General features: G+C 38.2%; 1 long non-coding RNA gene across 1 annotated transcript; it reads right to left on the reverse strand.

Moving 5' to 3' along the window:
* Positions 1-3,062: 3,062 nt before the first annotated feature.
* On the reverse strand, positions 3,063-3,850 carry LOC131627590 (uncharacterized). The gene is made up of 2 exons (XR_009291521.1): positions 3,791-3,850; positions 3,063-3,468 (listed from the first exon to the last, which is right to left on the reverse strand). It is a non-coding gene; the product is annotated as an uncharacterized LOC131627590 (long non-coding RNA).
* Between the last annotated feature and the right edge of the window lie 6,433 nt (positions 3,851-10,283).

Below are 10,283 nucleotides of genomic sequence, written 5' to 3' on the forward strand. Positions count from 1 at the left end.
TTCTTGCATCTTGTTTCATTTATGGTTTGAAAATTGTGTTAGTTTGTGAGTTTACTTGAATTTGAATGCATTTGACATAATGATACAATGCTGATTTTTTTAAGCTATGGATTATGACCTAATTTTTATATTCTTCAATTAAGTTTTTTATTTTATATTTTTTAGGAATATCTTTGCTAGATAGGGGTTACTTGTGAAGAGTGAAAGTTTGATCTCATTCAAGAAGTTGCTTTCTACTATACAGGTAATTAATTGTTCTCTCTCGCCAAAGTAATATGTTGCGTTTTATTGCTTCTGATTCATTCCGTGTATCCTTTGCGTTTTGACAGAAACGCATTATACCGTTCTGTTCCTTAATAATTAGTTGTTTTTGTTTAGCTTAATTAATTAAGACATGAGTGTAATACTCATTATTCCGACATGTGGAATATTCTCTGATTTTTAAGTGATGAACTTACTAACTTTGTAACTTTTAGATTATATTAAGTAATACTCATTATTCCGACATGTGGAATATTCTTGATGTCAATTTCGTTAATCGTTAAGTGATGAACTTACTAACTTTGTGAATTGAATTTGCCATAGGGGTTACTTGTGAAGAGTGAAAGTTTGACCGTTTTTGTTTAGCGTAATTAAGACATGGATAAGACATGGATGAAATCAAACCGATTTTCGAAAGAGTACGAGAAAGGGGTATGGGAATTCGTTGAGTTTGCGGTTGCGCACTCCGAAGACCCGCTTCGAATGCCGTGTCCTTGCTTGGGTTGCTGTTATGGGGGTAAGGTTGACGGGAATAAGTTGGCATCCCATTTACTACGGTTTGGAATTGATAGAAGTTATACATGTTGGACAATGCATGGTGAGAAAAGTAACGGGAATGCTGACTCGAGTTGTAATAGGAAGTATGCTTCAAACGACGATTGCACATACACATATGATTGCGATCGAGTCGAAGAGATTGCAGAAGCGCTTGAAGAAGATCTTGCGGATTGTCCCAAAATGTTTGAGAGGTTGGTAAGCGATGCAGAGAAACCGTTGTATGATGGTTGTTCAAAATTCACAAGATTGTCTGCGGTGTTAAAGTTGTACAACTTAAAGGCGGACAATGGATGGTCGGATAAAAGTTTCACAGAGTTATTAGCCCTTATGAAAGATATGCTACCAGAGGATAATGTTCTTCCCAATCGAACGTATGAAGCCAAAAAGATGTTGTCCTCTATTGGCATGAGCTATGATAAGATACATGCATGTCCAAACGATTGCGTTTTGTTTCGAAACGAGTATGCAGCGTTGAATGAGTGTCCTAAATGTGGTGCCCCTCGATATAAGAAAAAGTTGTCTCCTTCTAAAGTCTTATGGTATTTTCCTATAATTCCGAGATTTAAACGCATGTATCGTAGTGAGACCGATTCAAGACACTTGACTTGGCATGCAGATGAAAGAATTATTGATGGAAAGTTGCGACATCCGGCAGACTCACCACAATGGATGAAAGTTGATACTGATTATCCTGAATTTGGAAAAGAAGCAAGAAACCTTCGATTGTCATTGTCTACTGATGGAATGAACCTGCATGGTATTCAAAGTATCTCGCATAGCACATGGCCTGTGATTCTTATGATCTATAACCTACCTCCGTGGCTATGTATGAAGCGTAAGTACATGATGTTATCTATGCTAATTTCTGGGCCTAAACAACCAAGGAATGACATAGACGTATACTTGGCACCCTTAATCGAAGATTTAAAGTTTTTGTGGGAGAACGGTGTGGAGGTTTACGATGGGTATAGGAAGGAAAGTTTCAACTTGAGGGCGATGTTGTTTGGAACAATTAATGATTTTCCAGCATACGGAAATCTATCCGGGTACAGCAATAAAGGTCAAAAGGCGTGTCCTGTTTGTGAAGACGAAACCGATACGACACGATTGGAGCTTTGTCAGAAGAATGTCTTTCTCGGCCATCGTAGATTCTTAAATTCTAATCATCACTACCGTGGGTGGAGAAAAGCATTCAATGGAAAGGCCGAACATGGTACAGCCCCGCCTTTTTTGTCAGGTGATCAAATTTTTGAAAAGGTGAAAGATATGAGCACTCAGTTTGGCAAGCCTTTTGCACATTCACTTGTCAAGGGTGGGTGGAAGAAGAAGTGAATTTTTTTTGAACTTCCATATTGGAAGTCGTTGTACGTAAGACATTTCCTGGATGTTATGCATATTGAAAAAAATGTATTTGACAGCGTCATAGGTACGTTACTCAATATACAAGGAAAGTCTAAGGATGGCCTTAACATAAGGAAGGACATGGTAAATATGGGAATGAGAACTGAATTGGGACCCGTGACGAAAGGAAGACGAACATATATGCCACTTGCTGTTTACACTCTATCTAGAAAGGAGAAGAAAACATTGTGTAAGTTCCTCAGTGAAGTTAAAGTTCCATAAGGCTACTCTTCAGATATTAGAAGACTTGTGTCCATGAAAGACCTCAAGTTAAAGAGTTTGAAGACGCATGATTGCCATGTTATAATGGAACATTTTTTACCAATAGGTGTTGCACCCCAAAATTTGCCCATCTAATTATTCTTAATTAGCTTACATATCTCATTCATTCGCATCTATTAGGTCATTAACACATCATGCATTCATTAAGAATAATGTTGGTTCATTAAATTAGTAGTGGTGGATCAAAGGCATCGACTGGATCAGTGTTTATTCCCCTATGATTGCATTTGTCAAAGTTTTTATGGAGATCAACTGGATCAAGTTTACTTCACTATCCATTTATTAATTAAAGGGATCTTTCGTATGGAACTTGGGTATAATTGTCTGGTTCACTGTTTGAGTTATAAATCACGGTACAGTATTGAATGAATTCACTGAGATAAAGATGTCGATTTATGACAAGCTTTTTGGATTGAGTTTCTTTTGATGCTTGCTTAAGGAACGATTTATCTTGGGCCATAGTTTGGAAAGGAAGTTATTCAAATTTTATTTGAATGTAAAGAGAAAAGCCCAAATTATATTTCAAGCTCAAAATATCCATAAAATTTATACAAGCAACATTACATAAAGAATCCAAGGATCACCATTCTCAAGTATCTAATTATACAATTATTTGAAGATCCATTTATGAATCACAATCCAACACATTCAAGGAGCATTCAATTACAAAGAACTGGAAATCCATGTGATTGAATGATGTATGGTAGCAAAAGCTAGCATTGGTTCACTGCATGCACATTTTAAAGAAGCAGTTGCATTTTCTACATCTTATTCAAATCACTCTTCTCATTGTGTCACATTCAACATCATATCAGCTCACAAATGCCGGCCTGTCAATCAGAAAGTACTCGTCCCGAGGTTGTTTCAAAGTCATAGCAGACTTTTGGTTCATACCGTACAATTCAGTCTTTCGAGCCAAAACGTGACGAAGCCAGACTCCATTCAATACACTTTCCTAGCCTGCACCTGTTCCAAACGAAAAGAATTCAGTTCCAATCATAAAACCATACATACATATCCCTTTTTTAAACTTCTAACAACCTAGTATAACCATATCCCTGCATAACTAACTTCAAACAGAATTTTCTAACCATTTACAACAGAAACTTCCTAACTGTCAGCTAACATACCAGTTTGTAACAAACTCATAACTGTCCTAACCGATTCTCATAACTACCCTAACCACTTTGCAAACAGCATAACCGATTCAGTTATTCCCCAACAGAATCCATAACTAAACACTAACAGATAACAGAAATTCAGAAGAGAAATCAGAGATTGAACTAACCTTCAGAATCGATTTTCTCCACCTATATATTCTCTTCTCCACCTTCATTCAAGGAGCTCCCTTCACTTCCATTCATTAACCACTTCTCAGCTCTCTTCACTCCACCATTTTCACACTTCATCTCCCTTCACTTTCACTCTCCCTTCGATTCCCTTCACCATTTCACACACAATTCACCTTCACTTCTCACCTTTAATCACTCTCCGTCAATCTCACTCTCCTCCACCATTTTTCAGATTCAGAGCAAGACAATCTTCACGGCAACTCAATATCAACCTTCACCTTCCATCTTCATCTCCCTCAACACCATTTCACCAAAAGCTTCAGTCTTCACACTCTCTGCAAACAACCAACAACAAGAACCACTCTCATCAACATCATCATCATCATCATTTCTAACCCTTCACCCTATTCCATCAATCTCTCTGCACCTCTTCAGCATTTCTGCAACTTTCGAATACTCTCTCAATCAGAATTCACAAGACAGAGGCATAGAATTAAGAAGAAGAAGAATCAAGAACAAAAAGAGTGAGAAGAACGAAGCTCAATTCAAGAAGGGACGTTACCTGAGGCTGAGGTCCTCTCCTTCTTCGCCGCGTTTACTTCATGAGAGTCATCGTCTTCATCTCACCGCGGGACTTCCTTCTCTTAAACTCTGGTCTTCGCCGCAGGGTGTGTAATCATGTCTAAGGCTGAATCAAGATGGAGAGTTGGATTGGGAGACGGAGAGGTGATGATCGAAGCAAGAAAGTTCACGGCGGCGCTGTAATGTTTTGGATCGGAGAGGAGAGCGGAACTCACCGCGCCTTTGAATTCGTTGAGAGAGGAAGAAGAAACGAGAGAAGTCAAGAACTCACCACAACCTCTATCTCAGATTCAACCTGATTTACATTCTTCTTCATCAATCGTCGTCTTCGTACGTCTTCAATAACAACACCACTGCACATTCAATCTTCAACGTCCTCGTCATCACAAACAACAACGCTCGCTCCAAATCTCGCATGGTAGACACAATCACGACACTGAACTTGAAACGAGAGCTACAAAGAATTTGATTCGGAAAAGTGAGCGAGGAGATTGAGTCGGAGACGAAGAGAGTGAGACGAACTCAGAACGGAGAAAGACGGAGGAGGTTCGTCAGAGAGAACCAAGAGTGAAAACGAGAAAAGAGCTCTGATCGGAGAAGAAAGCTTGCTGCCGCGTTTAAGTCTGAAAGAGAAGCCACCTCCATCGCCGCCGGCTACCGCCGTTCACGTTGAAGAAGAGAGGGAAAGCTCTTCAGAAGCTCGAGAGTCACAAAAACAAGTAACCCTAAATTCCCCTTTCTTCTTTTCTAATTAATTTCAGGATTAATCTCACTTAGTTGATGTTAATTAGTCTCAGTAGAGTTAATCGATATAATTGGATATTAACATAATGTTTAAAGTCTTGATTAAGTGCTAATTAAAACATTATTCAAATTTCTGAAAATAAATGTGGATCATAAAAAACTCCTTGGGCCATTCGCTGCATACGCCCCCATGTGACCCATACCATGTTTTTGGTATTCTGTACAAAAAATAAGATCTTTGGGCCAATCTATTGCTATACCTCCTTCTGGGCCCATTCACCCCTTTTTTCTGAATAATAAAAACAACACTCTGGGCCCAGCGCCTACTATGTGCAACACCATATTCATTTTACACCCCTGCTTCTATTTTCTCAATTATTAGAACTTAGATTTTAATTAGATTTTTACCAGTTTCTCTTGATAATAAAATCACCATTTTTCTACTATCATTTTTAAGACCTTTAACACCATTTTTGACACATAAAAAATAATCATAAAAAAATATTAGTTTTTAGGCTATTTGTTTTAGTCTTTTTGCTTGACTTGTAATTCAATTTCCTTCATAAAAACCATATAAAAATAACAGTATTTTAATTCGATTTTTGTACTATATTTTGCATCTTTTGCTTCCATGCTTTGTACTATATTTCAAGTCATCTTTAAATCATTTTGTACTATTTTGTATCATTTGTTTACATTGATTCTTTTGACTTATAATTTTGTGACTTCACTTTTATGTTTCCTTTAAGATTTAGGACCTATAATCTTCATAATATTAGGCTTAGTCTTTTCCCTTAAAATCCTAACACTTAGGTATAATCATAACATTTAGGCTAGTTATTCATGTTAGGCTAGTTTTCTTTCCCTTTTTCTTTTCAACTTTAAAACATTTAATAAAGGAAGAGGCGAATCACATTTCACTAAAAGTGGGAGAGAAATGAGTGGGATCCATTCCCTAATCTGTTTCTCAATCACTTAGTGGGAGAGAAATGAGTGGGATTCATTCCCTAATCTGTTTCTCGATCACCATATAGAGAAATGAGTGGGATTCATTCCCTAATCTGTTTCTCGATTTCTATGTAGAGAAATGAGTGGGATTCATTCCCTAATCTGTTTCTCGATCATTATGTAGAGAAATGAGTGGGATTCATTCCCTAATCTGTTTCTCTACCATTTTATGTGATTCTACTCGCAGATTAATTCCCCTTAAAAATCACCAATCAAAAACATCTAAAACATCTAATAAAGGCTCAGACCTAAACAAAGTGATGAAGTGGTGCGAAGCCTTGTATTGGGTTTTGTTCATCATGAAGTTACATAAAAAACACAAACCAATCTTCTCTCTTTTCTCTGTTGCCTCCGAGGCATTCTTTCTCTTGCCTTCAGGGCATTCTTTCTCCTAATCGGACACGTTATTTCCGCTCCATTCCCAGCTTAAGACTCAAGAGGTCGAGCAGCGGAGTGCGAATGTAACTGTTCAACTAAAAAACACAAAAACAAACAAAAACTAAAGAGCCGAACTACGGCGCTCTGATTCCTGAAAAGGATACGTAGGCATTGGGTCGCGGGGCCTAAGCGAGCACAACTATTTATAAACCTTATTTTCCCCGTATTTCTTTTTCTTTCATTTGCATGCATTCCCTTAGTAATTAAGCTTTAGATTTATACACCCTTTAGATAGAAACAAACATAGGTGGATACCATCGAGTACGATGGGCGTGAGGGGTGCTAGCACCTTCCCCTCGCGTAACCGACTCCCGTACCTTGATTCTCTGGTCGAAAGACCTTTTCTTATCCTTTCTTTATTCTAGGTTTTCCGATATTCCTTTCCCTCCTTGGGATAAATATATTGGTGGCGACTCTGTTCATCATTTCGCGAGCGTGCGACAGCTGGCGACTCTGCTGGGGACCTAGCTTAGTCGATCCTAGCTTGTGTTTGTTTTCTTTTCTTTGGGTGTTTATTTATTGCTTTATTGCTTTATTGCTTTATTTCTTTATGTATCGCATTTTATTTTCATATACTATGATTATTATGTTGTTCTGTTGGGATGGGATGTTACTGATTTGAGGTAAAAGGCCCAATACCCAGGCCAGAGTGTTACTTAGGCTACCTAGGATAGAGTGGATAGTCATGACGCCAACAGAATGTCAGGTTCTGTTGATTGCGATCATGAGACCCACGACCAGTTGAGGTTCAAATGGGATACCATTGTTGGCATGTATTTGCAACAATGATGGTGTCTCAAGAGAACTGTTAACGCTGGAGACCTTTTAACCTACCTTATACTAGACCATACCTGTGAGAGGGGTTGGGAAATTTTGTTTTGCAGGAAAACATGCCTCCATCCTACCCTATGCCATTCAGACTATCTATCATAATCAACGTCGAACCTCTGAATCTGGAGGGTTCGACCATCTTTGACTTATGCACGAGCTATTTATTCAGAAAGCAACGTCGAACCTCTGAATCTGGAGGGTTCGACCATATCTTATTTGACCATGAGAAGCTGTTATCCAAGAGGCCTTGATCTTTGATCCTGATTTATGATACATTTGCATCTTCATTAACACTTTGCATTCATGCATATGCATCCATGGTTACCAAGACATTTACCTTCTTCTTCTCCATCAGATCATACAAGACGATCCCTCCACACCGATATCTGACAAAAGCTCACAGAACAAAGAATCATGGGGGATTACAAATAAGATCAAGCTACCATCAGAAAACTCCATGCCCCCTAAAAGGGGCACCTTCCACCAAAAGATCCTGGAGATTTTGTGTTTGTCAGGGAACATCTCATTTGCATTAGAATAAGGCCAAGCTTGCCATTGTATAGATTTCTCTAGTATTTTCAATTGTACTATTTTCGTTGTTATCAATTACTTCTCACTGTAAGAAACTCATTCTGTTTGAATAAATAAAAATAATGCAATATACATGTTTTTCTCAAATCATTTCATCTTTGTCATTATGTTCATTGATACTTCACTCATTTGTCTTAAGCAACTAAAAAAGGAGAATGATGAAAATCAAAAACACATGAACTACTAACTGTATGCTTTTGGAACAAAGATCCTGCTGACGATGTACAGGCATTGTTTCAATTCCTAAACACCGGAGTTATAAGGGAGTGAAACCTTCGTAAACCCCTTTGAGCCTAAGGAGTAGTAGTTTCTTTTCAAAAAGTATACAAAACCCTCAATCTTAACCAGGGGCAGGGTAGTCTTCAGTTAGTACGACCGAGCGCTCAACTTTCAGGTATTCCATCAGAGGATCAATCATATCTCATATCTCACAACAAAGTAGAAGAGCACGATCCACAATGGATGTCTCTCACTCACTGAGAATAAGGCAGTCACAACCTTTTCATTAAGTCAATCACAAAAGTCATACAACTTGCTCCCGAACGAGACAAAAAAGAATGAAAAGAAAGTTATGAATCATGATAAAAAAAAAGAAACAATAGCCCGCTAAGTCAAAAGAAAAAAAGAAAAAGCTTTGAAGCAATTGACTTAGGCAAAAATTAGGGCATATCCCGCTGGACAACAAAAACCAAAATCAAAAGAAACTTTCTGTCCAGGCAAAAATTAGGGAAAGCAAAAGACAAAGCAAAAGAAAAATCCTCTAAGGGACAAGTTGTTATGACCATCAACAAAAGCACTAAAGGGTGGTTGCCACCTCCATCAAAGTCGCAAAGGATCCTCATCCATTACAATCCTTCCTGAAAGATGAACACTCGTGTCAAACTAACTGAACGTAGGACTGGAGAACATCACGAAGAGGGGTGGGTTAAGTAGAACTTGAGCCTTTATCCTTTGTTTCTTAAACCGTGAACCCGGCCACGTTACAACCCTCAAAAGTCCTAATTGAAGCAGGGTTCGTTCCGAAAGCATACAAACTGTGAAATCATGTCAAACTGACTCCTAATGTTGCTGTGTCACTTGTGTTAGTATCAGTATAACATTTTGACAAATAAAACTCTTTTCTTTGAGATTAACATGTGCATTGCATTCTCATTATCTTTTTCAAAACAGAATTGTCTCTAATCAGAAAGTAAGTACTTGATACCAAGGAAAGTTCAACATTGAAATCCCATTGAGTAGTCTTACAAAGGCAAAGGTTGGTCATCCACCGAGCAAATATCTCTAACATCCATTTGGTGGAAGAGTTCCTTTCAATCTGGGGCATTCATTCCATGATCTACACTGGGGCAGACCATTACAAATCTCCATGATTCAGGCATCATCAGAATTCTATTTCAAAGAGATCTTACAAGTTGGGATAAGCTAGTAACAATTCATCTCTTCATCTCCAATCAAGTGTCAGATATCGAGACAAATGTTGAGGGGTCAAGCCAAACACCTCACCTTCACCAACAATTTCACAAGCAATGACTTTTCCGCAAGGGCACACTCCATTCACTCCTTGTATCCATATCTTGGAAACAACCATTGCACTCATAATCATACAATCATCATGCATATCATTGCATTCTCATTATCATTTTTCCCACATGATCCAATCATCAATAAAACAAGGGCATCCACCTTCACCTTGAATCAAGCAAAGTCCAGAACTCCACCTGATTTATTCCACATCAAAGCAGAAACCCTGAAAAATCAATCAGTACACCTCATATAGAATCATTGCATTGCATCTCCAGAAGTGCACTAAATAAATCAAACATTGCATATGAAGCATAAGCCAAGTTACTCATCAGATGAGGTCCCTATAAAGCAATCAATTGATATTCCACTGGATCACTCAGAGTTACCATTGTGGTGTCATCTCCTAAAGTCAATCATGTTCTTCTTTCTTCAACCCAGAGTTGATGTTTTTGAGTTCAACCCAGAGTTGATTTTCCCTTCATCTTTTAACTCCGAGTTAATTATCTCTTCCCTCTCACCCAGAGTTGATGGATGTCTTTTTCTTAGTTCCTCTCTCAACCCAGAGTTGAAGATTACCTTTTCTTTCATTCAACCCAGAGTTGATCTTTTTTCTTATTCCCCTCTCAACTCAGAGTTGAAGGTTATCTTTTCTTTTATTCAACCCAGAGTTGATCTTTTTCCTCTTTCCCCTCTCAACCCAGAGTTGATGATTATTCTTTATCTCTTATTTCCCTCTCACCCAGAGTTGATGGATATCTTTTTCTTCTTCTA

The sequence above is a fragment of the Vicia villosa genome, unplaced genomic scaffold (assembly GCF_029867415.1).
Source record: "Vicia villosa cultivar HV-30 ecotype Madison, WI unplaced genomic scaffold, Vvil1.0 ctg.000370F_1_1, whole genome shotgun sequence".
Classification (NCBI taxonomy): domain Eukaryota; kingdom Viridiplantae; phylum Streptophyta; class Magnoliopsida; order Fabales; family Fabaceae; genus Vicia; species Vicia villosa.